This window comes from Gossypium hirsutum, chromosome D09 (assembly GCF_007990345.1).
Source record: "Gossypium hirsutum isolate 1008001.06 chromosome D09, Gossypium_hirsutum_v2.1, whole genome shotgun sequence".
NCBI classification, from domain to species: domain Eukaryota; kingdom Viridiplantae; phylum Streptophyta; class Magnoliopsida; order Malvales; family Malvaceae; genus Gossypium; species Gossypium hirsutum.
Window position 1 is genome coordinate 15950125 of NC_053445.1, and position 23176 is coordinate 15973300.

Sequence of the window (23176 nt, forward strand, 5' to 3'; positions counted from 1 at the left end):
TCAAGCCCTTAACTGGCAAAGTTCTGATGATCTAGTGCTTAATGTTGTATGACGCACCCATCAACTCTGTGCAATCTTATAAACGCAGCCCTTTTGCCTGTGCCTCGAATTTGATTAAACTCGACCAAAGAACGTTTCAATGATTTCTTCGCAAAAAATAACTAATAGTTATACGATGTTAGAAATCAACAAATTTTTTTTTCTAAATAATGGAAGGGTGAAAAGACGACGACTCCAAGAGGTCATCTCCTAGTACTACTTTTTTAGTGCGCTTAACTCAGATTTGATGTATTCGGTGCTTGTGCTTATGATTTCACCCGTCAATCTTGCATCTCTTTATATAAAGGGTCCCTTATCGCACTGCACCTCGAATTGAATGCAAATCGACAAATAACGTTTCAAATTCCTTTATTTCGCAAAATGCAAATAAGTAATAGTTACACGATGTTTTGAAAATACAACTAAAAAACATTATATGAAATAAAATGGGAGAGGTGCAACACGAAGACTTCCCAAGAGGTCACCCATCCTAGTACTATTCACTCCCAAGCACACTTAGCTGTGGAGTTCTGATGGATTCAGTGATTAAGTGCTGGTATGGTCGCTCCCTTCAACTCTTGTGTTATCTATTTTTATAAAGGCTTCCCCTTATCGCACTTGCGCCTCGAATTTGACTTCAAATTCGACCAAAAAACATTTTAAATGATTTATTTCACAAAACGCAAATAAATAATTAGTTACACGATGTTTAGAAAATGCATATAAAAATTGCTTTTCTATGAAATAAAATGGGAGGAGTGCAACACGAGGACTTCCAAAGAAGTCGCCCATCCTAGTATGACTCTCGCCCATGAGAGCTTAACTGCGGAGTTCTGATGGGATCCGGTGCATTAGTACTGGTATGATCGGACCTGTCAACACTTGCGGAATCTATTTATATAAAGGCTACCCTTTATCGCACTTGGACCTCGAATTAGATTCCGAATTCGACCCAATAACATTTCAAAAGATTACTTTCACAAATGCAAATAACTAATTGTTACACGATGCTTAGAAATGTAACAAAACAAAAGTTTATAAGAAATAAATCAGGAGTGGAGGAACACGAGGACTTCCAAGAGGTCACCCATCCTAGTACTACTCTCGCGCAAGCACGCTTAACAGCAGAGTTCTAATGGAATCCGATGAATTAATGCTAGTTTGATTACAGTCATCAACTGTTGCGTAATCTATTTATAAAAAGGCTGCCCCTTATCGCACTTGCACCTCGAATTTGAATGCAAATTCGACCAAATAAAGTTTCAAATAATTTATTTTGCAAAACGCAAATAACAAATTATTTACACCACTTGGAGAATATGCAACCAAAAAATATTTATATGAAATAAATTTGGTGGGTTCAACACGAGGACTTCCTAAAAGGTCACTCATCCTAGTACTACTCTCGCCCAAGCACGCTTAATTGCGGAGTTCTGATGGGATTCGATACATTAATGCTGATATGATCGCACCGGTCAACTCTTGCACAATATATTTATATAAAGGCTGCACTTAACGCACTTGCGCCTCGAATCTGAATGCAACTTCGACTAAATAACGTTTCAAATGATTTATTTCACAGAACGCAAATAGCTAATTAGTTACACGATTTTTAGAAATGCAACTACAAAAATTTATATGAAATAAAATGGGAGGGGTGCAACACGAAGACTTCCCAAGAGGTTACCCATCCTAGTACTACTCTCGCCCAAGCACGCTTTGCTGCGGAGTTCTAATGGAATCCGGTGCATTAGTGCTGGTATGATCGCACCCTTAAACTCTCCGCAATGTATTTACGTAAACGCTGCCCCTTATCGCACTTGCGCCTTGAATTTGAATGCAAATTCGAGCAAATAACGTTTCAAATAATTTAATTCGCAAAACAGAAATAACTAATTAGTTACGCCACGTTGAGAAAATGCAACAAAAATAGTTAAATGAAATAAATTGGGAGGGTACAACACGAGAACTTCCCATAAGACCCCCTATCCTAGTACTACTCTCGCCTCAGCACGCTTAACTACAGAGTTCTGATGGGCTCCGGTGCATTAGTGCTAGCATGATCACACCAGTCAATCTTGCACAATCTATTTATATAAGGTGCCTTAATCGCACTTGCGCATCGAATTTGAATACGAAATCGGACAAATAATGTTTCAAATGATTTATTTCGAAGAACGCCAATAACTAATTAGTTACACGATATTTAGAAAATCCAACTAAAAAAATTATGAATAAAATGGGAGGGGTGCAACATGATGACTTCCCAGGAGGTCACCCATCCTAGGACTATTCTCGCCCAAGCAAGCTGAACTGCAGAGTTCTCATGGGATACGGTGCATTAGTGCTGGTATGATTGCACACGTCAACTCTTGTGCCTCGAATTTGAATGCAAATTTGACCAAATAATATTTCAAATGATTTATTTCACAAAACGCAAATAACTAATTAGTTAAACGATGTTAGAAAATGCAACTAAAAAATTATATTAAATAAAATATAAGAGGGGTGCAACACGAGACTTCACTGGAGTACGACTCTTATACAAACACGCATAACTGCGTAGTTCAGATGGGATCCGGTGTATTAGTGCTGGTATGATCGCACCCATCAATTCTTTCGCAATCTATTTATATAAAGGTTGTCGCTTATCGCACTTGCACCATGAATTTGAATGCAAATTCGACCAAATAACGTTTCAAATGATTTATTTTACAAAATGCCAAAAACAAATTAGTTACACGATATTTAAAAAATGCAACTAATTTTTTATGAAATAATATGTAGGAGGGGTGCAACATGAGGGCTTCCCTAAAGGTCACCCATCCTAGTACTACTCTCATCCAAGCACACTTAACTGTAGAGTTTTGATGGGATCAGGTGCATTAGTGTTAGTATGATCGCACCCATCAACTCTTGCGCAATCTAGTTTCATAAAGGCTACCCTTTATCGCTCTTGCGCCTCAAATTTGAATGCAAATTCGACCAAACCATCCTAGTACTACTCTCGCTTAAGCACGCTTAGCTGTAGAGTTCTGATGGGATCCGTGGCATTAGAGCTGGAATGATCGCACGCGTCAACTCTTGCGTAATCTATTTATATAAAGGCTACCCTTTATAGCACTTGCGCCTTGAATTTGAATGCAAATAACTAATTAGTTACACCACGTTGAGAAAATGCAACTCAACAAAATTATATGAAATAAAATGGGAGGGGTGCAACACGAGGACTTTCCAGGAGTTCACCCAACCTAGTACTACTCTCGCCCAAGCAAGCATAACTACGGAGTTCAGATGGGATACGGTGTATTAGTGCTGGTATGATTGCACCCGTCAACTTTTTCGCAACCTAATTATATAAAGGTCGCCCCTTATCGCACTTGCTCCTCGGATCTGAATGCAAATTCGATCAAATAACGTTTCGAATGATTTATTTCGCAAAACGCCAGTAACTAATTAGTTACACGATGTTTAGACAATGCGACTAAAAAATTATATAAAATAAAATGGGAGGGGTGCAACACGAGGATTTCCCAGGAGGTGACCTATCCTAGTACTACTCTCACCCAAGCACGTTTAGCTGCGAAGTTCTAATGGGATACGGTGCACTAGTGCTGGTATGATTGCACACGTCAACTCTTGCGCAATCTATTTACATAAAGATCGCCCCTTATCCTACTTGTGCCTCAAATTTGAATTCAAATTCGACCAATTAACGTTTTAAATTATTTATTTCGAAAAACACAAATAACTAATTAGTTACACCACGTTTAGAAAATGCAACTAAAAAAAACTTTATCTGAAATAAAATGAGAGGGAAACAACATGAACACTTCCCAGGAGGGCACCCATCCAAGTACTACTCTCGCCCAAGCACGCTTGACAGTAGAGTCTGATGGATCCGGCACTCTAGTGCTGGTATGATCGCACCCGTAAACTCTTGCGCAATCTATTTATAAAGCCTGCCCCTTACCGCACTTGCGCTTCCAATTTGAATGCAAATTTGACCAAATAATGTTTCAAATAATTTATTTTGCAAAACCCAAATAACTATTTAGTTACACCACGTGTAGAAAATACAACTAAAAAAACTTTTTACATGAAATAAAATGGGAGGGTGAAACACGAAGACTTCCCAAAAGGTCACCCATCCAAGTACTACTTTCACCTAAGCATGCTTAACTGCACGTTTCTGATGGGATCCGGTGCATTAGTGCTGGTATGATCGCACCCGTCAACTCTTACGTAATCTATTTATATAAATGCTTCCCCTTATCGCACTTACGCCTCGAATTTAAGTGAATATTCAACCAAATAACATTTCGAATTATTTATTTCGCAAAACGCAAATAACTAATTAGTTACAGCACGTGTTGAAAATGCAACTAAAAAAACTTTATATGAAATAAAATGGGGGTGCAACACGAGGACTTCCCAGGAGGTCACCCATCCTAGTACTACTCTCGCCCAAGCACGTTTAATTACGAAGTTCTGATGAGATCCGGTGCATTAGTGGTTTGATCGCACCCGTCAACTCTTGCGCAATCTATTTATATAAAGCTTGCCCCTTATCGCACTTGCGCGTCCAATTTGAAGGCAAATTCGACCAAATATCGTTTGAAATTAATTATTTCGCAAACGCAAATAATGAATTAGTTACACCACGTGGAGAAAATACAACTAAAAAAACTTTATATGAAATAAAATGGGAGGGGTGCAACCCGAGGACTTCCCAGGAAGTTACCCATCCTAGTATTACTCTCGCACAAGCACGCTTAACTGCGGAGTTCTGATGGGATCCGGTGCATTAGTCCTGGTAAGTTCATCCCTGTCAACACTTGGGCAACCTATTTATATAAAGGCTGCCCCTTATCGGACTAGCGCCTCGAATTTGAATGCAAATTCGACCATATAACGTTTTAAATTATTTATTTCGCAAAACGCAAGTAACATATTAGTTACACCACGTGTAGAAAATGCAACTAAAAAAACTTTATATGAAATAAAATGGGAGGGTGCAACACGAGGACTTCCTAGGAGGTCACCCATCCTAGTACTACTCTCGCCCAAGAACGTTTAACTACGGCGTTTTGATAGGATCTGGTGCATTAGTGCCGGTATGATCGCACCCGTCAACTCTTGCGTAATCTATTTATATAAAGGCTACCCTGTATCGAACGTGCGCCTCGAATTTGAATGCAAATTCGACCAAATATCGTTTGCAATTATTTATTTCGCAAAACGCAAATAACGAATTAGTTACACCACGTGGAGAAATTGCAAGTAAAAAAACTTTATATGAAATAAAATGGGAGCGGTGCAACACGTGGACTTCCCAGGAGGTCACCCATGAGAGTACTACTCTTGCCCAAGCACGCTTAACTGCAGAGTTCTGATGGAATCCGGTGCATTAGTACTAGTATGATCGCACCCGTCAACTCTTGTGCAATCTATTTATATAAAGGCTGCCCCTTATGGCACTTGCGCCTCGAATTTGAATGCAAATTTGACCATATAATGTTTCAAATTATTTATTTCGTAAATTCAAATAACATATTAGTTAATCTACGTGTAGAAAATGCTACTAAAAGAAATACTTTATATGAATTAAAATGGGAGGGGTGCAACACAAGGACTTCCCAAAAGGTTACCCATCCTAGTACTATTCTCGCCGAAGCACGCTTGACTGCGGAGGTCTGATGGGATCCGGTGCGTTAGTGCTGGTATGATCGCACCCATCAACTCTTGCGCAATCTATGTATATAAAGGCTGCCCTTTATCGCGCTTGCGCCTCGAATTTGAATGCAAATTCGACCATATCACGTTCCAAATTATTTATTTCGGTTAACGCAAATAACAAATTAGCTACACCTTGTGGAGAAAATGCAACTAAAAAAACTTTATATGTAATAAAATGGGTGGGGTGCAACAAGAGGACTTCCCAAGAGGTCACCCATCCTAGTTCTACTCTCGCCCAAGCACACTTAACTGCGAAGTTTTAATAGGATCCGGTGCATTAGTGCTGGTATGATCGCACCGTCAACTCTTACGCAATCTATTTATATAAAGGCTGCCCCTTATCGCCCTTGCGCCTCGAATTTGAATGTAAATTCGACCAAATAACTTTTCAAATTATTTATTTCGCGAAACGCAAATAAGGAATTAGTTACACCACGTGGAGAAATTGCAACTAAAAAAAACTTTATATGAAATAAAATGGGAGCGGTGCAACACGTGGACATCCCAGGAGGTCACCCATCGTAGTACTACACTCGCCCAAGCACGCTTAACTGCGGAGTTCTGATGGAATCCGTTGTATTAGTACTAGTGTAATCGCACCCGTCAACTATTGTGCAATCTATTTATATAAAGGCCGCCCCTTATCGCACTTTTGCCTTGAATTTGAATGCAAATTCTACCAAATAACGTTTCAAATTATTTATTTCAGAAAACGCAAATAACGAAATAGTTACACCACGTAGAGAAAATGCAACTAAAAAAATTTATCGGAAATAAAATAGGAGGGGTGCAACATGAGGACTTGAAAAGAGGTCACGCATCCTAGTACTAATCTAGCCCAAGCAAGCTAAATTGCGGAGTTCTAATGAGATCTAGTACATTTGTGCTGGTATGATCGCACCCGTCAACTTTTGCGCAATCTATTTATATAAGGGCTGACCCTTATCGCACTTGCGCCTCGAATTTTAATGTAAATTCGACCAAATATCGTTTCAAATTATTAATTTTTCAAAACGTAAATAACGAATGAGTTGCACCACGTGGAGAAAACGCAACTAAAAAAATATTATATGAAATAAAATGGGAGGGGTGCAATACGAGGACTTCTCAGGAGGTCACCCATCCTAGTACTACTCTCACCAAACATGCTTAACTTCGGAGTTCTGATGGGATTCGGTGCATTAGTGCTGGTATGATCACACCCGTCAACTCTGCGCAATCTATTCATATAAAGGCTGCCTCTTATCGCAGTTGCGCCTCGAATTTGAATGCAAATTCGACAAAATATTCTTTCATATTATTTATTTCGCATAACGCAAATAATGAATGAGTTACACCACGTGGAGAAAATGCAACTAAAAAAATATTATAAGAAATAAAATGGGAGGGGTGCAACAGGAGGACTTCCCAGGAGGTCACCATCCTAGTACTACTCTCGCCCAAGCACGCTTAACTGCGGAGTTCTGATGGGATCCAATGCATTAGTGCAAGTATGATCGCACCCGTCAACTCTTGCGCTAGCTATTCATATAAATGTTTCCCCTTATCGCAATTGCGCCTCGAATTTGAATGCAAATTCGACCAAATATCATTTCAAATTAGTTATTTCGCAAAATGCAAATAACGAATGAGTTACATCACGTGAAGAAAATGCAATTAAAAAAATTATATGAAATAAAATGGGAGAGGTGCAACACGAGGAGTTCCCAAGAGGTCACCCATCCTAGTACAACTCTCGCCCAAGCACGCTTAACTGAGGAGTTCTGATGGGATCCGGTGCATTAGTGCTGGTATGATCGCACCGATCAACTCTTGCGCAATCTATTCATATAAAGGCTGCCTCTTATCGCACTTGCGCCTCAAATTTTAATGCAAATTCGACCAAATATCGATTCAAATTATTTATTTCGCAAAACGCAAATAACGAATGAGTTACACCTTGTGAAGAAAATGCAACTAAAAAAAATTATATGAAATAAATTGGGAGGGGTGCAACACGAGGACTTCCCAAGAGGTCACCCATCCTAGTACTACTCTCGCCAATGCATGCTTAACAGCGGAGTTCTGATGAGATCCGGTGCATTAATGCTGTTATTACCGCACCCGTCAACTCTTGCGCAATCTATTTATATAAAGGCTGCCCCTTATCGCCCTTGCGCCTCGAATTTGAATGCAAATTCGACCAAATAACTTTTTAAATTATTGATTTCGCAAAACACAAATAACGAATTAGTTACACCACGTGGAGAAATTGCAACTAAAAAAAACTTTATATGAAATAAAATGGGAGCGGTGCAACACGTGGACTTCCCAAGAGGTCACCCATCTTAGTACTACTCTCGCCCAAGCACGCTTAACTGCAGAGTTCTGATGGATTTGGTGTATTAGTACTAGTATGATCGCACCCATCAACTCTTGCGCAATCTATTTATATAAAGGCCGCCCCTTATCGCACTTTTGCCTCGAATTTGAATGCAAATTCTACCAAATTACGTTTCAAATTATTTATTTCACAAAAGGCAAAAAACGAATTAGTTACACCACCTGGAGAAATTGCAACTAAAAAAACTTTATAAGAAATAAAATGGGAAGGGTGCAACATGAGGACTTCCAAAGAGGTCACCCATCCTAGTACTAATGTTGCCCAAGGACGCTAAATTGCGGAGTTCTAATGAGATCCGGTGCATTTGTGCTGGGATGATTGCACCCGTCAACTTTCGCGCAATCTATTTATATAAAGGCTGACCCTTATCGCACTTGCGCGTCGAATTTTAATCCAAATTCGACCGACTATCGTTTCAAATTATTAATTTTACAAAACGCAAATAACGAATAAGTTATACCACGTGGAGAAAACGCAACTAAAAAAATATTATATGAAATAAAATGGGAGTGGTGCAACACGAGGACTTCCTAGGAGGTCACCCATCCTAGTACTACTCTCGCCCAAACACGCTTAACTTCGGAGTTCTGCTGGGATTCGGTGCATTAGTGCTGGTATGATCACACCCGTCAACTCTTGCGCAATCTATTCATATAAAGGCTACCTCTTATCGCAGTTGCGCGTCGAATTTGAATGCAAATTTGACCAAATATCGTTTCAAATTATTTATTTCGCATAACGAAAGTAACGAATGAGTTACACCACGTGGAGAAAATGTAACTAAAAAAATATTATATGAAATAAAATGAGAGGGGTGCAACACGAGGACTTCGAAGGAGGTCACCCATCCTAGTACTACTCTCGCCCAAGCACGCTTAACTGCGGAGTTCTGATGGGATCCGATGCATTAGTGCAAGTATGATCGCACCCGTCAACTCTTGTGCTAGCTATTCATATAAATGTTGTCCCTTATCGCAATTGCGCCTTGAATTTGAATGCAAATTCGACCAAATATCATTTCAAATTATTTATTTCGCAAAATGCAAATAACGAATGAGTTACACCACGTGAAGAAAATGCAATTAAAAAATTATATGAAATAAAAAGGGAGGGGTGCAACACGAGGAGTTCCCAAGAGGTCACCCATCTTAGTACAACTCTCGCCCAAGCACGCTTAACTGAGGAGTTCTGATGGGATCCGGTGCATTAGTGCTGGTATGATCGCACCGATCAACTCTTGCGCAATCTATTCGTATAAAGGCTGCCTCTTATCGCACTTGCGCCTAAAATTTTAATGCATAATCGACCAAATATCGATTCAAATTATTTATTTCGCAAAACGCAAATAACGAATGAGTTACACCTTGTGAAGAAAATGCAACTAAAAAAAATTATATGAAATAAATTGGGAGGGGTGCAACACGAGGACTTCCCAGGAGGTCACCGATCCTAGTTCTACTCTCGCCAATGCATGCTTAACAGCGGAGTTCTGATGAGATCCGGTGCATTAATGCTGTTATTATCTCACCCGTCAAATCTTGCGCAATCTATTTATATAAAGGCTGCCCCTTATCGCCCTTGCGCCTCGAATTTGAATGCAAATTCGACTAAATAACTTTTCAAATTATTAATTTCGCAAAACGCAAATAACGAATTAGTTACACCACGTGGAGAAATTGCAACTAAAAAAAACTTTATATGAAATAAAATGGGAGCGGTGCAACACGTGGACTTCCGAAGAGGTCACCCATCTTAGTACTACTCTCGCCCGAGCACGCTTAACTGCAGAGTTCTGATGGATTCTGGTGTATTAGTACTAGTATGATCACACCCGTCAACTCTTGCGCAATCTATTTATATAAAGGCCGCCCCTTATCACACTTTTGCCTCGAATTTGAATGCAAATTCTACCAAATAACGTTTCAAAATATTTATTTCACAAAACGAAAATAACGAATTAGTTACACCACGTGGAGAAATTGCAACTAAAAAAACTTTATAAGAAATAAAATGGGAAGGGTGCAACATGAGGACTTCCAAAGAGGTCACCCATCCTAGTACTAATGTCGCCCAAGCATGCTAAATTACGGAGTTCTGATGGGATTCGGTGCATTAGTGCTGGTATGATCACACCCGTCAACTCTTGCGCAATCTATTCATATATAGTCTACCTCTTATCGCAATTGCGCCTCGAATTTGAATGCAAATTCAACCAAATATCGTTTCAAATTATTTATTTCGCATAACGCAAATAACGAATGAGTTACACCACGTGGAGAAAATGCAACTAATAAAAAATATTATATGAAATAAAATGGGAGGGGTGCAACACGAGGACTTCCCAGGAGGTCACCCATCCTAGTACTACTCTCGCCCAAGCACGCTTAACTGCGGAGTTCTGATGGGATCCGATGCATTAGTGCAAGTATGATCACACCCGTCAACTCTTGTGCTAGCTATTCATATAAATGTTGCCCCTTATTGCAATTGCGCCTCAAATTTGAATGAAAATTTGACCAAATTTTGTTTCAAATTATATATTTTGGAAAACGCAAATAACGAATGAGTTACACCACGTGGAGAAAATGTAACTAAAAAAATGCTATATGAAATAAAATGAGAAGGGTGCAACACGAGAACTTCCCAAGAGGTCACCCATCCTAGTATTACTCACGCCCAAGCACGCTTAACGGCGGAGTTCTGATGGGATCCGATGCATTAGTGCTAGTATGATCGCACCCGTCAACTCTTGTGCAATCTATTCATATAAATGTTGCCCCTTATCGCAATTGCGCCTCAAATTTAAATGCAAATTCGACCAAATATCGTTTCAAATTATTTATTTCGGAAAATGCAAATAACGAATGAGTTACAGCATGTGAAGAAAATGCAATTAAAAAAATTATATGAAATAAAATGGGAGGGGTGCAATACGAGGACTTCCCAAGAGGTCACCAATCCTAGTACTACTCTCGCCAAGCACGCTTTCCTCGGAGTTCTGATCGGATCCGGTGCATTAGTGCTGGTATGATCGCACCCGTCAACTCATGCGCAATTTATTCATATAAAGGCTGCCCCCTATCGCACTCAAATTCGACCAAATATCGTTTCATCTTATTTATTTTGGAAAACGCAAATAACAAATGAGTTACACCAGGTGGAGAAATTGCAACTAAAAAATATATTATATGAAATAAAATGGGAGGGGTGCAACACGAGGACTTCCCAGTAGGTCACCTATCCTAGTACAACTCTCACCCAAGCACGCTTAACAGCGGAGTCCTGATGGGATCTGGTGCATCAGGGCTGGTATGATCGCACCCGTCAACTCTTGCGCAATCTTTTCATATATAGGTTGCCTCTTATCGCACTCGCGCCTTGAATTTTAATGCAAATTCGACCAAATATCGTTTCAAATTATTTATTTCGGAAAACGCAAATAACGAATGAGCTACACCACGTGAAGAAAATGCAACTAAAAAAATTTGTATGAAATAAAATGGGAGGGGTGCAACAGAAGGACTTCCCAGGAGGTCACCCATCCTAGTACTACTCTCGCCGTTGCATTAATGCTGGTATGATCGCACCCGTCAACTCTTGCGCAATCTATTTATATAAAGGCTACCTCTTCTCGCCCTTTCGCCTCGAATTTGAATGCAAATTCAACCAAATAATTTTTCAAATTATTGATTTCGCAAAACACATATAACGAATTAGTTACAACACGTGGAGAAATTGCAACTTAAAAAAATTTATATAAAATAAAATGAGAGCGGTGCCACACGTGGACTTCCAAGAGGTCACCCATCCTAGTACTACTCCCGCCCAAGCTCGCTTAACTGAGGAGTTCTGATGGAATCCGGTGTATTAGTACTAGTATGATCGCACCCGTCAACTCTTGCGCAATCTATTTATATAAAGACCGCCCCTTATCGCACTTTTGCCTCGAATTTTAATGCAAGTTCTACCAAATAAGGTTTCAAATTATTTATTTCGGAAAACGCAAAAAACGAATTAGCTACACCACGTGGAGAAAATGCAACTAAAAAAACTTTATAAGTAATAAAATGGGAGGGGTGCAACATGAGGACTTCCAAAAAGGTCACCCTTCCTAGTACTAATCTCGCCCAAGCACGCTAAATTGCGGAGTTCTACTGAGATCGGGTGCATTTGTGCTGGTATGATCGCACCCGTCAACTTTTGCGCAATCTATTTATATAAAGGCTGACCCTTATCGCACTTGCGCCTCGAATTTTAATGCAAATTGGACCAAATATCGTTTCAAATTATTAATTTCACAAAACGCAAATAACGAATGAGTTACACCACGTAGAGAAAATGCAACTAAAAAAGAACATTATATGAAATAAAATGGGAGGTGTGTAACACGAGGACTTCTCAGGAGATCACCCATCCTAGTACTACTCTCACCCAAGCGCGCTTAATTGCGGAGTTTTGATGGGACCCAATGCATTAGTGTTAGTATGATCGCACCCGTCAACTCTTGTGTAATCTATTCATATAAATGTTGCCCCTTATCGCAATTGCTCCTTGAATTTGAATGGAAAGTCGACCAAATATCGTTTCAAATGATTTATTTAGCAAAACGCAAATAACGAATGAGTTACACCAGGTGGAGAAAATGCAACAAAATAAATATTATATGAAATAAAATGCGAGGGTTGCAACACGAAGACTTCCCAGGAGGTCACCCATCCTAGTACAACTCTCGCCCAAGCACGCTTTACTGCGTAATTTTGATGGGATCCGATGCATTAGTGCCGATATGATCGCACCCATCAACTCTTGCGCAATCAATTCATATAAAGGCTACCTCTTATCGCAGTTGCGCCTCGAATTTGAATGCAAATTCGACCAAATATTGTTTCAAATTATTTATTTCGCAAAACGCAAATAACGAATGAGTTACACCACGTGGAGAGAATGCAACTAAAAAATATTATATGAAATAAAATGGGAGGGGTGCAACACGAGGACTTCCCAGGAGGTCACCCATCCTAGTACTACTCTCGCTCAAGCACGTTTAACTGTGTAGTTTTAATAGGATCCGGTGCATGAGTGCTGGTATGATCGCACCCGTCAACTCTTGCGCAATCTGTTCATATAAAGGCTGCCCCTTATCGTAATTGCGCCTCAAATTTGAATTCAAATTCGACCAAATATCATTTCAAATTATTTATTTCGCATAACGCAAATAAGGAATGAATTACACCACGTGGAGAAAATGCAACAAAAAAAGCATTATATGAAATAAAATAGGAGTGGTGCAACACGAGGACTTCCTAGGAGGTCACCAATCCTAGTACTACTCTCGCCCAATCACGCTTAACTTCGGAGTTCTGATGGGATTCGGTGCATTAGTGCTGGTATGATCACACCCGTCAACTCTTGCGCAATCTATTCATATAAAGGCTACCTCTTATCGTAGTTGCGCCTCGAATTTGAATGCAAATTTTACCAAATATCGTTTCAAATTATTTATTTCGCATAACACAAATAACGAATGAGTTACACCACGTGGAGAAAATGCAACTAAAAAAATATTATATGAAATAAAATGGGTGGGGTGCAACACGAGGACTTCCAAGGAGGTCACCCATCCTAGTACTACTCTCGCCCAAGCACGCTTAACTGCGGAGTTCTGATGGGATCCGATGCATTAGTGCAAGTATGATCGCACCCGTCAACTCTTGTGCTAGCTATTCATATAAATGTTGCCCCTTATCGCAATTGCGCCTCGAATTTGAATGAAAATTTGACCAAATATTGTTTCAAATTATATATTTTGCAAAACGCAAATAACGAATGAGTTACACCACGTGGAGCAAATGCAACTAAAAAAATGTTATATGAAATAAAATGGGAAGGGTGCAACACGAGAACTTCCCAAGAGGTCACCCATCCTACTACTACTCTCGCCCAAGCACGCTTAACGGCGGAGTTCTGATGGGATCCGATGCATTAGTGCTAGTATAATCGCACCCGTCAACTCTTGTGCAATCAATTCATATAAATGTTGCCCCTTATCGCAATTGCGCCTCAAATTTAAATGCAAATTCGACCAAATATCGTTTCAAATTATTTATTTCGCAAAATGAAAATAACGAATGAGTTACACCACGTGAAGAAAATGCAATTAAAAAAATTATATGAAATAAAATAGGAGGGGTGCAACACGAGGACTTCCCTAGAGGTCACCAATCCTAGTACTGCTCTCGCCAAGCACGCTTTCCTCGGAGTTCTGATAGGATCTGGTGCATTAGTGCTGGTATGATCGCACCCGTCAACTCATGCGCAATCTATTCAGATAAAGGCTGTCCCCTATCGCACTCAAATTCGACCAAATATCGTTTCAACTTATTTATTTTGGAAAACGCAAATAACGAATGAGTTAGACCAGGTGGAGAAAATGCAACTAAAAATATATTATATGAAATAAAATGGGAGGGGTGCAACACGAGGACATCCCAGGAGGTCACTCATCCTAGTACAACTCTCACCCAAGCACGCTTAACAGCAGAGTCCTGATGGGATCCGGTGCATCAGTGCTGGTATGATCGCACCCGTCAACTCTTGCGCAATCTGTTCATATATAGGTTGCCTCTTATCGCACTTGCGCCTTGAATTTTAATGCAAATTTGACCAAATATCGTTTCAAATTATTTATTTCGGAAAACGCAAATAACGAATGAGCTACACCACGTGAAGAAAATGCAACTAAAAAAAATTGTATGAAATAAAATGGGAGGGGTGCAACACGAGGACTTCCCAGGAGGTCACCCATCCTAGTACTACTCTCGCTGTTGCATTAATGCTGGTATGATCGCACCCGTCAACTCTTGCGCAATCTATTTATATAAAGGCTGCCCCTTATCGCCCTTTCGCCTCGAATTTGAAGGCAAATTCAACCAAATAACTTTTCAAATTATTTATTTCGCAAAACGCATATAACGAATTAGTTACAACACGTAGAGAAATTGCAACTTAAGAAAATTTATATGAAATAAAATGGGAGCGGTGCCACACGTGGACTTCCCAAGAGGTCACCCATCCTAGTACTACTCCCGCCCAAGCTCGCTTAACTGAGGTGTTCTGATGGAATCCGGTGTATTAGTACTAGTATGATCGCACCCGTCAACTCTTGCGCAATCTATTTATATAAAGACCACCCCTTATCGCACTTTTGCCTCGAATTTTAATGCAAGTTCTACCAAATAAGGTTTCAAATTATTTATTTTGGAAAACGCAAAAAACGAATTAGCTACACCACGTGGAGAAAATGCAACTAAAAAAACTTTATAAGAAATAAAATGGGAGGGGTGCAACATGAGGACTTCCAAAAAGGTCACCCATCCTAGTACTAATCTCGCCCAAGCACGCTAAATTGCGGAGTTCTAATGAGATCGGGTGCATTTGTGCTGGTATGATCGCACCCGTCAACTTTTGCCCAATCTATTTATATAAAGGCTGACCCTTATCGCACTTGCGCCTCGAATTTTAATGCAAATTCGACCAAATATCGTTTCAAATTATTAATTTCGCAAAACGTAAATAACGAATGAGTTACACCACGTGGAGAAAATGCAACTAAAAAAAAACATTATACGAAATAAAATGGGAGGTGTGTAACACAAGGACTTCCAAGGAGATCACCCATCCTAGTACTACTCTCGCCCAAGCGCGCTTAATTGCGGAGTTTTGATGGGACCCAATGCATTAGTGTAAGATTGATCGCACCCGTCAACTCTTGTGGAATCTACTCATATAAATGTTGCCCCTTATCGCAATTGCGCCTTGAATTTGAATGGAAAGTCGACCAAATATCGTTTCAAATGACTTATTTAGCAAAACGCAAATAACGAATGAGTTACACTTAGTGGAGAAAATGCAACAAAATAAATATTATATGAAATAAAATACAAGGGGTGCAACACGAAGACTTCCCAGGAGGTCACCCATCCTAGTACAACTCTCGCCCAAGCACGCTTTACTGCGTAGTTTAGATGGGATCCGATGCATTAGTGCTGATATGATCGCACCCGTAAACTCTTGCGCAATCAATTCATATAAAGGCAACCTTTTATCGCAGTTGCGCCTCGAATTTGAATGCAAATTCGACCAAATATTGTTTCAAATTATTTATTTCGCAAAACGCAAATAACGAATGAGTTACACCATGTGGAGAAAATGCAACTAAAAAAATAATATATGAAATAAAATGGGAGGGGTGCAACACGAGGACTTCCCAAGAGGTCACCCATCCTAGTACTACTCTCGCCCAAAGCACACTTAACAACGGAGTTCTAATGGGATCCGGTGCATTAGTACTGGTATGATCGCACCCGTCAATTCTTGCGCAATCTATTCATATAAAGGCTGCCCCTTATCGCACTTGCGCCTCGAATTTGAATGCAAATTCGACCAAATATTGTTCCAAATTATTTATTTTGCATAACGCAAATAAGGAATGAGTTACACCACGTGGAGAAATTGCAACTAAAAAAACATTATATGAAATAAAATAGGAGGGGTGCAACACGAGGACTTCTCAGGAGGTGACCTATCCTAGTACTACTCTCGCCCAAGCACGCTTAACTGCGGAGTTTTGGTGGTATCCGATGCATTAGTGCTAGTATAATCGCACCCGTCAACTCTTGTGCAATCTATTCATATAAAGGTTGCCGCTTATCGCAATTGCGCCTTGAATTTGAATGCAAATTAGACCAAATATCGTTTCAAATTACTTATTTCGCAAAACGCAAATAACAAATGAGTTACACTACGTGAAGAAAATGAAACTAAAAAAAATATTATCTGAAATAAAATGCGAGGGGTGCAACACGAGGACTTCCCAAGAGGTCACCCATCCTAGTACTACTCTCGCGCAAACACGCTTAACTACGAAGTTTTAATAGGATCCGGTGCATTAGTGCTGGTATGATCGCACGCTTCAACTTTTGCGCAATCTATTTATATAAAGGCTACCCCTTATTGCCCTTGCACCGCGAATTTGAATGTAAATTTGACCAAATTTGAATGTAAATTTGACCAAATTTGAATGTAAATTTGAATGTAAATTTGACCAAATTTGACCAAGCACGCTTAACTGCGGAGTTCTGATGGAATTCGGTGTATTAGTACTAGTATGATCGCACCCGTCAACTCTTGTGCAATTTATTTATATAATGGCCGCCCCTTATCGCACTTTTGCCTTGAATTTGAATGCAAAATCTAGCAAATAACGTTTCAAATTATTTATTTCGCAAAACGCAAATAACGAAATAGTTACACCACGTGGAGAAAATGCAACTAAAAAAACTTTATAAGAAATAAAGTGGGAGGGGTGCAACACGAGGACTTCCTAGAAGGTCACCCATCCTAGTACTACTCTCGCCCAAGCACGCTAAATTGCGGAGTGCTAATGAGATCCGGTGCATTTGTGCTGGTATGATTGCACCCGTCAACTTTTGCGCAATCTATTTATATAAAGGCTGATCCTTACTGCACTTGCGCCTCGAATTTTAATGCAAATTCGACCGAATATCGTTTCAAATGATTAATTTTACAAACGCGAATAACGAATGAGTTACACCACGTGGAGAAAACGCAACTGAAAAAATATTATATGAAATAAAATGGGAGGGGTGCAACGCAAGTACTTCTTAGGAGGTCACCCATCCTAGTACTACTCTCGCCCAAACACGCTTAACTACGGAGTTTTGATGGGATTCGGTGCATTAGTGCTGGTATGATCGCACCCGTCAACCCTTGCGCAATCTATTCATATAAAAGCTGCCTCTTATCGTCGTTGCGCCTTGAATTTGAATGCAAATTCGACCAAATTTCGTTTCATATTATTTATTTCGTATAACGCAAATAACGAATGAGTTACACCACGTGGAGAAAATGCAACTAAAAAAATATTATATGAAATAAAATAGGGGGAGCAACACGAGGACTTCCCAGGAGGTCACCCATCCTAGTATTACTCTCGCCCAGGCACGCTTAACTGCGGAGTTCTGATGGGATCCGATGTGTTAGTGCTAGTATGATCGCACCCGTCAACTCTTGTGCAAGCTATTCATATAAATGTTGCCCCTTATCACAATTGCGCCTCGAATTTGATTTCAAATTCGACCAAATATCATTTCAAATTATTTATTTCGCAAAATGCAAATAACGAATGAGTTACACCATGTGAAGAAAATGCAATTAAAAAAATTATATGAAATAAAATGGGAGGGGTGCAGCACGAGGACTTCCCAAGAGGTCACCCATCCTAGTACAACTCTCGCCCAAGCACGCTTAACTGAGGAGTTCTGATGGGATCCGGTGCATTAGTGCTGGTATGATCGCATCGATCAACTCTTGCGCAATCTATTCATATAAAGGCTGCCTCTTATCGGACTTTCGCCTCGAATTTTAATGCAAATTCGACCAAATTTCGATTCAAATTATTTATTTCGCAAAACGCAAATAACGAATGAGTTACACCTTGTGAAGAAAATGCAACTAAAAAAAATTATATGAAATAAATTGGGAGGGGTGCAACACGAGGACTTCCAAGGAGGTCACCCATCCTAGTACTACTCTCGCCCATGCACGCTTAACAGCAGAGTTCTGATGAGATCCGGTGCATTAATGCTGTTATGATCGCACCCGTCAACTCTTGCGCAATCTATTTATATAAAGGCTGCCCCTTATCGCCCTTTCGCCTCGAATTTGAATGCAAATTCAACCGAATAACTTTTCAAATTACTTATTTCGCAAAACGCAAATAATGAATTAGTTACACCACGTGGAGAAATTGCAACTAAAAAAACTTTATATGAAATAAAATGGGAGCGGTGCAACACGTGGACTTCCCAAGAGGTCACCCATCTTAGTACTACTCTCGCCCAAACACGCTTAACTGCAGAGTTTTAATGGAATCTGGTGTATTAGTACTAGTATGATCTCACCCGTCAACTCTTGCGCAATCTATTTATATAAAGGCCGCCCCTTATCGCACTTTTGCCTTGAATTTGAATGTAAATTCTACCAAATAACGTTTCAAATTATTTATTTCACAAAACGCAAATAACGAATTAGTTACACCACGTGGAGAAAATGAAATTAAAAAAACTTTATAAGAAATAAAATGGGAAGGGTGCAACATGAGGACTTCCAAAGAGGTCGCCCATCTAGTACTAATCTCGCCCAAGCACGCTAAATTACGGAGTTCTAATGAGATCCGGTGCATTTGTGCTGTTATGATCGCACCCGTCAACTCTTGCGCAATCTATTATTATAAAGGCTGACCCTTATTGCACTTGCGTCTCGAATTTTAATGCAAATTCGACCGAATATCGTTTCAAATTATTAATTTTAAAAAACACAAATAATGAATAAGTTACACCATGTGGAGAAAACGCAACTAAAAATATATTATATGAAATAAAATGGGAGGGGTGCAACGCAAGTACTTCTCAGGAGGTCACCCATCCTAGTACTACTCTAGCCCAAACACGCTTAAGTACAGAGTTCTGATGGGATTCAGTGCATTAGTGTTGGTATGATCGCACCCGTCAACTCTTGCGGAATCTATTCATATAAAGGCGGCCTCTTATCGCCGTTGCGCCTTGAATTTGAATGCAAATTCGACCAACTTTCGTTTCATATTATTTATTTCGCATAACGCAAATAACGAATGAGTTACACCACGTGGAGAAAATGCAACTAAAAAAATATTATATGAAATAAAATGGGGGGAGCAACACGAGGACTTCCCAGGAGGTCACCCATCCTAGTACTACTCTCGCCCAAGCACGCTTAACTGTGGAGTTCTGATGGGATCCGATGCATTAGTGCAAGTATGATCGCACCCGTCAACTCTTGTGCAAGCTATTCATCTAAATGTTGCCCCTTATCACAATTGCGCCTCGAACTTGATTGCAAATTCGACCAAATATCATTTCAAATTATTTATTTCGCAAAATTCAAATAACGAATGAGTTACACCACGTGGAGAAAACGCAACTAAAAAAACATTATATGAAATAAAATGGCAGGGGTGCAACACGAGTACTTTCCAGGAGGTCACCCATCCTAGTACTACTCTCGCCCAAGCACGCTTAACTGCGGAGTTCTGATGGGATCCGGTGCATTAGTGCTGGTATGATCGCACCCATCAACTCTTGCGCAATCTATTCATATAAGGGCTGCCCCTTATCGGACTTGCGCCTCGAATTTCAATGCAAATTCGACCAAATATCGTTCCAAATTATTTATTTCACAAAACGCAAATAACGAATGAGTTACACCACGTGGAGAAAATGCAACTAAAAAACACATTATATGAATCAAAATGGGAGGGGTGCAACACGAGGACTTCCCAGGAGGTCACCCATCCTAGTACTACTCTCGCCCAAGCAAGCTTAACTGCGGAGTTCTGATAGGATCTGGTGCATTAGTGTTGGTATGATCGCACCCGTCAACTCTTGCCAAATCTATTCATATAAAGGCTGCCCCTTCTCGCACTTGCGCCTCGAATTTAAATGCAAATTCGACCAAATATCGTTCGGAATTATTTATTTCACAAAATGCAAATAACGAATGAGTTACACCACGTGGAGAAAACGCAACTAAAAAAACATTATATGAAAAAAATGGGAGGGGTGCAACACAAGGACTTCCCAGGAGGTCACCAATCCTAGTACTACTCTCGCCCAAGCACGCTTAACTGCGGAGTTCTGATGGGATCCGGTGCATTAGTGCTGGTATGATCGCACCCGTCAACTCTTGCGCAATCTATTCATATAAAGGCTTCCCCTTATCGGAGCTGCGCCTCGAATGTAATTGCAAATTTGACCAAATATCGTTCCAACTTATTTATTTCACAAAATGCAAATAACGAATGAGTTACACCACGTGGAGAAAACGCAACTAAAAAAAACATTATATGAAACAAAATGGGAGTGGTGCAACACGAGGACTTCCTAGGAGGTTACCCATCCTAGTACTACTCTTGACCAAGCACGCTTAACTGCGGAGTTCTGATGGGATCCGCTGCATTAGTGCTAGTATGATCGCACCCGTCAACTCTTGCGCAATATATTCATATAAAGGCTGCCTCTTATCGCACTTGCGCCTCGAATTTAAAGGAAAATTTGACAAAATATCGTTCCAAATTATTTATTTCACAAAACGCAAATAACGAATGAGTTACACCACGTGGAGAAAACGCAACTAAAAAAAACATTATATGAAATAAAATGGGAGGAGTGCAACACGAGGACTTCCCAGGAGGTCACCCATCCTAGTACTACTCGCACCCAAGCACGCTTAACTGCAGAGTTCTGATGGGATCTGGTGCATTAGTGTTGGTATGATCGCACCCGTCAGCTCTTGCGCAATCTATTCATATAAAGGCTGCCCCTTATCGCACTTGCGCCTCGAATTTAAATGCAAATTCGACAAAATATCGTTCCAAATTATTTATTTCACAAAATTCAAATAACGAATGAGTTACACCACGTGGAGAAAACGTAACTAAAAAAACATTATATGAAATAAAATTGGAGGGGTGCAACACGAGGACTTCCCAGGAGGTCACCCATCCTAATACTACTCTCAACCAAGCATGCTTAACTGCGGAGTTCTGATGGGATCCGGTGCATTAGTGCTGGTATGATCGCACCCGTCAACAGTTGCACAATCTATTCATATAAAGGCTGCCCCTTATCGGACTTGCGCCTCGAATTTGAATAAAAATTCGACCAAATATCATTCCAAATTATTTATTTTACAAAACACAAATAACGAATGAGTTACACCACGTGGAGAAAACACAACTAAAAAAAACATTATATGAAACAAAATGGGAGGGGTGAACACGAGGACTTCCCAGGAGGTCACCTATCCTAGTACTACTCTCGCCCAAGCACGCTTAACTGCGGAGTTCTGATAGGATCTGGTGCATTAGTGTAGGTATGATCGCACCCGTCATCTCTTGCGCAATCTATTCATATAAAGGCTGCCCCTTCTCGCACTTGCACCTCGAATTTAATTGCAAAGTCGACCAAATATCGTTCGAAATTATTTATTTCACAAAACGCAAATAACGAATGAGTTACAGCACGTGGAGAAAACGCAACTAAAAAAACATTATATGAAGTAAAATGGGAGGGGTGCAACACGGGGATTTCCCAGGAGGTCATCAATCCTAGTACTACTCTCGCCTAAGCACGCTTAACTGCGGAGTTCTGATGGGATCCGGTGCATTAGTGCTGGTATGATCACACCCGTCAACTCTTGCATAATCTATTCATATAAAGGCTTCCCCTTATCGGAGTTGCGCCTCGAATTTAAATAAAAATTCGACCAAATATCGTTCCAAATTATTTATTTCACAAAACGCAAATAACGAATGAGTTACACCACGTGGAGAAAACGCAACTAAAAAAAATATTATATGAAACAAAATGGGAGGGGTGCAACACGAGGACTTCCCAGGAGGTCACCCATCCTAGTACTACTCTCTCCCAAGCACGCTTAACTGCGGAGTTCTGATGGGATCCGATACATCAGTGCTAGTATGATCACACCCGTCAACTCTTGCGCAATCTATTAATATAAAGGCTGCCTCTTATCGCACTTGCGCCTCGAATTTTAATACAAATTCGACCAAATATCGTTCCAAATTATTTATTTCACAAAACGAAAATAACGAATGAGTTACACCACGTGGAGAAAACGCAACTAAAAAAACATTATATGAAATAAAATGGGAGGGGTGCAACACGAGGACTTCCTAGGAGGTCACCCATCCTGGGACTACTCTCGACCAAGCACACTTAACTGCGGAGTTCTGATGGGATCCGGTGCATTAGTGCTGGTATGATCGCACCCGTCAACTCTTGCGCAATCTATTCATATAAAGGCTGCCCCTTATCAGACTTGCGCCACGAATTTAAATGCAAATTCGACCAAATATCGTTCCAAAATATTTATTTC

General features: G+C 40.1%; 45 non-coding genes and 26 pseudogenes across 45 annotated transcripts; all 71 read right to left on the reverse strand.

Moving 5' to 3' along the window:
* Window positions 1–491: 491 nt before the first annotated feature.
* LOC121221835 (uncharacterized) lies at window positions 492–609 on the reverse strand (annotated as a pseudogene).
* Window positions 610–794: 185 nt separating this feature from the next.
* On the reverse strand, window positions 795–913 carry LOC121221856 (uncharacterized; annotated as a pseudogene).
* Window positions 914–1394: 481 nt separating this feature from the next.
* On the reverse strand, window positions 1395–1513 carry LOC121221843 (uncharacterized; annotated as a pseudogene).
* Window positions 1514–1693: 180 nt separating this feature from the next.
* LOC121221827 (5S ribosomal RNA) lies at window positions 1694–1812 on the reverse strand. Its single transcript, XR_005919136.1, has one exon. It is a non-coding gene; the product is annotated as a 5S ribosomal RNA (ribosomal RNA).
* Window positions 1813–1991: 179 nt separating this feature from the next.
* LOC121221812 (uncharacterized) lies at window positions 1992–2110 on the reverse strand (annotated as a pseudogene).
* A 174-nt stretch (window positions 2111–2284) lies between these two features.
* On the reverse strand, window positions 2285–2403 carry LOC121221904 (uncharacterized; annotated as a pseudogene).
* A 425-nt stretch (window positions 2404–2828) lies between these two features.
* Window positions 2829–2947, reverse strand: LOC121221771 (uncharacterized; annotated as a pseudogene).
* A 305-nt stretch (window positions 2948–3252) lies between these two features.
* Window positions 3253–3371, reverse strand: LOC121221752 (uncharacterized; annotated as a pseudogene).
* A 180-nt stretch (window positions 3372–3551) lies between these two features.
* Window positions 3552–3670, reverse strand: LOC121221670 (5S ribosomal RNA). The gene has a single exon (XR_005919057.1). It is a non-coding gene; the product is annotated as a 5S ribosomal RNA (ribosomal RNA).
* A 184-nt stretch (window positions 3671–3854) lies between these two features.
* Window positions 3855–3971, reverse strand: LOC121221359 (uncharacterized; annotated as a pseudogene).
* Window positions 3972–4153: 182 nt separating this feature from the next.
* Window positions 4154–4272, reverse strand: LOC121221902 (uncharacterized; annotated as a pseudogene).
* Window positions 4273–4452: 180 nt separating this feature from the next.
* LOC121221793 (uncharacterized) lies at window positions 4453–4568 on the reverse strand (annotated as a pseudogene).
* A 182-nt stretch (window positions 4569–4750) lies between these two features.
* Window positions 4751–4869, reverse strand: LOC121221906 (uncharacterized; annotated as a pseudogene).
* Window positions 4870–5051: 182 nt separating this feature from the next.
* Window positions 5052–5170, reverse strand: LOC121221710 (5S ribosomal RNA). Its single transcript, XR_005919097.1, has one exon. It is a non-coding gene; the product is annotated as a 5S ribosomal RNA (ribosomal RNA).
* A 183-nt stretch (window positions 5171–5353) lies between these two features.
* On the reverse strand, window positions 5354–5472 carry LOC121221618 (5S ribosomal RNA). The gene has a single exon (XR_005919005.1). It is a non-coding gene; the product is annotated as a 5S ribosomal RNA (ribosomal RNA).
* A 185-nt stretch (window positions 5473–5657) lies between these two features.
* On the reverse strand, window positions 5658–5776 carry LOC121221424 (5S ribosomal RNA). The gene has a single exon (XR_005918815.1). It is a non-coding gene; the product is annotated as a 5S ribosomal RNA (ribosomal RNA).
* A 183-nt stretch (window positions 5777–5959) lies between these two features.
* Window positions 5960–6078, reverse strand: LOC121221809 (uncharacterized; annotated as a pseudogene).
* A 183-nt stretch (window positions 6079–6261) lies between these two features.
* Window positions 6262–6380, reverse strand: LOC121221731 (5S ribosomal RNA). The gene has a single exon (XR_005919118.1). It is a non-coding gene; the product is annotated as a 5S ribosomal RNA (ribosomal RNA).
* Window positions 6381–6562: 182 nt separating this feature from the next.
* On the reverse strand, window positions 6563–6681 carry LOC121221332 (uncharacterized; annotated as a pseudogene).
* A 183-nt stretch (window positions 6682–6864) lies between these two features.
* On the reverse strand, window positions 6865–6982 carry LOC121221675 (5S ribosomal RNA). The gene has a single exon (XR_005919062.1). It is a non-coding gene; the product is annotated as a 5S ribosomal RNA (ribosomal RNA).
* A 182-nt stretch (window positions 6983–7164) lies between these two features.
* Window positions 7165–7282, reverse strand: LOC121221619 (5S ribosomal RNA). Its single transcript, XR_005919006.1, has one exon. It is a non-coding gene; the product is annotated as a 5S ribosomal RNA (ribosomal RNA).
* Window positions 7283–7463: 181 nt separating this feature from the next.
* LOC121221794 (5S ribosomal RNA) lies at window positions 7464–7582 on the reverse strand. Its single transcript, XR_005919133.1, has one exon. It is a non-coding gene; the product is annotated as a 5S ribosomal RNA (ribosomal RNA).
* A 182-nt stretch (window positions 7583–7764) lies between these two features.
* LOC121221631 (5S ribosomal RNA) lies at window positions 7765–7883 on the reverse strand. The gene has a single exon (XR_005919018.1). It is a non-coding gene; the product is annotated as a 5S ribosomal RNA (ribosomal RNA).
* Window positions 7884–8067: 184 nt separating this feature from the next.
* On the reverse strand, window positions 8068–8185 carry LOC121221684 (5S ribosomal RNA). The gene has a single exon (XR_005919071.1). It is a non-coding gene; the product is annotated as a 5S ribosomal RNA (ribosomal RNA).
* A 183-nt stretch (window positions 8186–8368) lies between these two features.
* LOC121221956 (uncharacterized) lies at window positions 8369–8487 on the reverse strand (annotated as a pseudogene).
* Window positions 8488–8670: 183 nt separating this feature from the next.
* On the reverse strand, window positions 8671–8789 carry LOC121221446 (5S ribosomal RNA). Its single transcript, XR_005918838.1, has one exon. It is a non-coding gene; the product is annotated as a 5S ribosomal RNA (ribosomal RNA).
* A 183-nt stretch (window positions 8790–8972) lies between these two features.
* Window positions 8973–9091, reverse strand: LOC121221772 (5S ribosomal RNA). Its single transcript, XR_005919131.1, has one exon. It is a non-coding gene; the product is annotated as a 5S ribosomal RNA (ribosomal RNA).
* A 180-nt stretch (window positions 9092–9271) lies between these two features.
* Window positions 9272–9390, reverse strand: LOC121221872 (5S ribosomal RNA). The gene has a single exon (XR_005919141.1). It is a non-coding gene; the product is annotated as a 5S ribosomal RNA (ribosomal RNA).
* A 182-nt stretch (window positions 9391–9572) lies between these two features.
* Window positions 9573–9691, reverse strand: LOC121221896 (uncharacterized; annotated as a pseudogene).
* A 184-nt stretch (window positions 9692–9875) lies between these two features.
* LOC121221638 (5S ribosomal RNA) lies at window positions 9876–9994 on the reverse strand. Its single transcript, XR_005919025.1, has one exon. It is a non-coding gene; the product is annotated as a 5S ribosomal RNA (ribosomal RNA).
* Window positions 9995–10177: 183 nt separating this feature from the next.
* LOC121221859 (uncharacterized) lies at window positions 10178–10296 on the reverse strand (annotated as a pseudogene).
* A 185-nt stretch (window positions 10297–10481) lies between these two features.
* LOC121221605 (5S ribosomal RNA) lies at window positions 10482–10600 on the reverse strand. The gene has a single exon (XR_005918992.1). It is a non-coding gene; the product is annotated as a 5S ribosomal RNA (ribosomal RNA).
* Window positions 10601–10783: 183 nt separating this feature from the next.
* On the reverse strand, window positions 10784–10902 carry LOC121221883 (5S ribosomal RNA). Its single transcript, XR_005919142.1, has one exon. It is a non-coding gene; the product is annotated as a 5S ribosomal RNA (ribosomal RNA).
* Window positions 10903–11083: 181 nt separating this feature from the next.
* Window positions 11084–11200, reverse strand: LOC121221808 (uncharacterized; annotated as a pseudogene).
* A 165-nt stretch (window positions 11201–11365) lies between these two features.
* On the reverse strand, window positions 11366–11484 carry LOC121221692 (5S ribosomal RNA). The gene has a single exon (XR_005919079.1). It is a non-coding gene; the product is annotated as a 5S ribosomal RNA (ribosomal RNA).
* A 449-nt stretch (window positions 11485–11933) lies between these two features.
* LOC121221796 (uncharacterized) lies at window positions 11934–12051 on the reverse strand (annotated as a pseudogene).
* A 183-nt stretch (window positions 12052–12234) lies between these two features.
* Window positions 12235–12353, reverse strand: LOC121221873 (uncharacterized; annotated as a pseudogene).
* A 185-nt stretch (window positions 12354–12538) lies between these two features.
* LOC121221958 (uncharacterized) lies at window positions 12539–12657 on the reverse strand (annotated as a pseudogene).
* A 183-nt stretch (window positions 12658–12840) lies between these two features.
* On the reverse strand, window positions 12841–12959 carry LOC121221800 (uncharacterized; annotated as a pseudogene).
* A 182-nt stretch (window positions 12960–13141) lies between these two features.
* Window positions 13142–13260, reverse strand: LOC121221719 (5S ribosomal RNA). Its single transcript, XR_005919106.1, has one exon. It is a non-coding gene; the product is annotated as a 5S ribosomal RNA (ribosomal RNA).
* A 183-nt stretch (window positions 13261–13443) lies between these two features.
* Window positions 13444–13562, reverse strand: LOC121221627 (5S ribosomal RNA). The gene has a single exon (XR_005919014.1). It is a non-coding gene; the product is annotated as a 5S ribosomal RNA (ribosomal RNA).
* Window positions 13563–13745: 183 nt separating this feature from the next.
* LOC121221639 (5S ribosomal RNA) lies at window positions 13746–13864 on the reverse strand. The gene has a single exon (XR_005919026.1). It is a non-coding gene; the product is annotated as a 5S ribosomal RNA (ribosomal RNA).
* Window positions 13865–14047: 183 nt separating this feature from the next.
* Window positions 14048–14166, reverse strand: LOC121221950 (5S ribosomal RNA). Its single transcript, XR_005919149.1, has one exon. It is a non-coding gene; the product is annotated as a 5S ribosomal RNA (ribosomal RNA).
* A 181-nt stretch (window positions 14167–14347) lies between these two features.
* Window positions 14348–14464, reverse strand: LOC121221882 (uncharacterized; annotated as a pseudogene).
* A 164-nt stretch (window positions 14465–14628) lies between these two features.
* On the reverse strand, window positions 14629–14747 carry LOC121221680 (5S ribosomal RNA). The gene has a single exon (XR_005919067.1). It is a non-coding gene; the product is annotated as a 5S ribosomal RNA (ribosomal RNA).
* Window positions 14748–15196: 449 nt separating this feature from the next.
* Window positions 15197–15315, reverse strand: LOC121221789 (uncharacterized; annotated as a pseudogene).
* Window positions 15316–15498: 183 nt separating this feature from the next.
* LOC121221780 (uncharacterized) lies at window positions 15499–15617 on the reverse strand (annotated as a pseudogene).
* A 185-nt stretch (window positions 15618–15802) lies between these two features.
* LOC121221322 (uncharacterized) lies at window positions 15803–15921 on the reverse strand (annotated as a pseudogene).
* A 183-nt stretch (window positions 15922–16104) lies between these two features.
* LOC121221689 (5S ribosomal RNA) lies at window positions 16105–16223 on the reverse strand. The gene has a single exon (XR_005919076.1). It is a non-coding gene; the product is annotated as a 5S ribosomal RNA (ribosomal RNA).
* Window positions 16224–16406: 183 nt separating this feature from the next.
* LOC121221961 (5S ribosomal RNA) lies at window positions 16407–16526 on the reverse strand. The gene has a single exon (XR_005919150.1). It is a non-coding gene; the product is annotated as a 5S ribosomal RNA (ribosomal RNA).
* Window positions 16527–16709: 183 nt separating this feature from the next.
* On the reverse strand, window positions 16710–16828 carry LOC121221709 (5S ribosomal RNA). Its single transcript, XR_005919096.1, has one exon. It is a non-coding gene; the product is annotated as a 5S ribosomal RNA (ribosomal RNA).
* Window positions 16829–17012: 184 nt separating this feature from the next.
* Window positions 17013–17131, reverse strand: LOC121221714 (5S ribosomal RNA). The gene has a single exon (XR_005919101.1). It is a non-coding gene; the product is annotated as a 5S ribosomal RNA (ribosomal RNA).
* A 391-nt stretch (window positions 17132–17522) lies between these two features.
* On the reverse strand, window positions 17523–17641 carry LOC121221601 (5S ribosomal RNA). Its single transcript, XR_005918988.1, has one exon. It is a non-coding gene; the product is annotated as a 5S ribosomal RNA (ribosomal RNA).
* A 182-nt stretch (window positions 17642–17823) lies between these two features.
* Window positions 17824–17942, reverse strand: LOC121221608 (5S ribosomal RNA). Its single transcript, XR_005918995.1, has one exon. It is a non-coding gene; the product is annotated as a 5S ribosomal RNA (ribosomal RNA).
* Window positions 17943–18123: 181 nt separating this feature from the next.
* Window positions 18124–18242, reverse strand: LOC121221938 (5S ribosomal RNA). Its single transcript, XR_005919147.1, has one exon. It is a non-coding gene; the product is annotated as a 5S ribosomal RNA (ribosomal RNA).
* A 181-nt stretch (window positions 18243–18423) lies between these two features.
* Window positions 18424–18542, reverse strand: LOC121221391 (5S ribosomal RNA). Its single transcript, XR_005918783.1, has one exon. It is a non-coding gene; the product is annotated as a 5S ribosomal RNA (ribosomal RNA).
* A 182-nt stretch (window positions 18543–18724) lies between these two features.
* On the reverse strand, window positions 18725–18843 carry LOC121221569 (5S ribosomal RNA). The gene has a single exon (XR_005918957.1). It is a non-coding gene; the product is annotated as a 5S ribosomal RNA (ribosomal RNA).
* Window positions 18844–19026: 183 nt separating this feature from the next.
* On the reverse strand, window positions 19027–19145 carry LOC121221664 (5S ribosomal RNA). The gene has a single exon (XR_005919051.1). It is a non-coding gene; the product is annotated as a 5S ribosomal RNA (ribosomal RNA).
* Window positions 19146–19328: 183 nt separating this feature from the next.
* LOC121221860 (uncharacterized) lies at window positions 19329–19446 on the reverse strand (annotated as a pseudogene).
* A 183-nt stretch (window positions 19447–19629) lies between these two features.
* On the reverse strand, window positions 19630–19748 carry LOC121221678 (5S ribosomal RNA). Its single transcript, XR_005919065.1, has one exon. It is a non-coding gene; the product is annotated as a 5S ribosomal RNA (ribosomal RNA).
* A 181-nt stretch (window positions 19749–19929) lies between these two features.
* LOC121221805 (5S ribosomal RNA) lies at window positions 19930–20048 on the reverse strand. Its single transcript, XR_005919134.1, has one exon. It is a non-coding gene; the product is annotated as a 5S ribosomal RNA (ribosomal RNA).
* Window positions 20049–20231: 183 nt separating this feature from the next.
* On the reverse strand, window positions 20232–20350 carry LOC121221385 (5S ribosomal RNA). Its single transcript, XR_005918777.1, has one exon. It is a non-coding gene; the product is annotated as a 5S ribosomal RNA (ribosomal RNA).
* A 184-nt stretch (window positions 20351–20534) lies between these two features.
* LOC121221295 (5S ribosomal RNA) lies at window positions 20535–20653 on the reverse strand. Its single transcript, XR_005918742.1, has one exon. It is a non-coding gene; the product is annotated as a 5S ribosomal RNA (ribosomal RNA).
* A 182-nt stretch (window positions 20654–20835) lies between these two features.
* LOC121221571 (5S ribosomal RNA) lies at window positions 20836–20954 on the reverse strand. Its single transcript, XR_005918959.1, has one exon. It is a non-coding gene; the product is annotated as a 5S ribosomal RNA (ribosomal RNA).
* Window positions 20955–21138: 184 nt separating this feature from the next.
* On the reverse strand, window positions 21139–21257 carry LOC121221613 (5S ribosomal RNA). The gene has a single exon (XR_005919000.1). It is a non-coding gene; the product is annotated as a 5S ribosomal RNA (ribosomal RNA).
* Window positions 21258–21441: 184 nt separating this feature from the next.
* On the reverse strand, window positions 21442–21560 carry LOC121221728 (5S ribosomal RNA). Its single transcript, XR_005919115.1, has one exon. It is a non-coding gene; the product is annotated as a 5S ribosomal RNA (ribosomal RNA).
* Window positions 21561–21743: 183 nt separating this feature from the next.
* Window positions 21744–21862, reverse strand: LOC121221894 (5S ribosomal RNA). The gene has a single exon (XR_005919143.1). It is a non-coding gene; the product is annotated as a 5S ribosomal RNA (ribosomal RNA).
* A 184-nt stretch (window positions 21863–22046) lies between these two features.
* Window positions 22047–22164, reverse strand: LOC121221708 (5S ribosomal RNA). The gene has a single exon (XR_005919095.1). It is a non-coding gene; the product is annotated as a 5S ribosomal RNA (ribosomal RNA).
* Window positions 22165–22347: 183 nt separating this feature from the next.
* LOC121221318 (5S ribosomal RNA) lies at window positions 22348–22466 on the reverse strand. Its single transcript, XR_005918744.1, has one exon. It is a non-coding gene; the product is annotated as a 5S ribosomal RNA (ribosomal RNA).
* Window positions 22467–22650: 184 nt separating this feature from the next.
* LOC121221262 (5S ribosomal RNA) lies at window positions 22651–22769 on the reverse strand. The gene has a single exon (XR_005918739.1). It is a non-coding gene; the product is annotated as a 5S ribosomal RNA (ribosomal RNA).
* A 183-nt stretch (window positions 22770–22952) lies between these two features.
* LOC121221839 (5S ribosomal RNA) lies at window positions 22953–23071 on the reverse strand. The gene has a single exon (XR_005919138.1). It is a non-coding gene; the product is annotated as a 5S ribosomal RNA (ribosomal RNA).
* Between the last annotated feature and the right edge of the window lie 105 nt (window positions 23072–23176).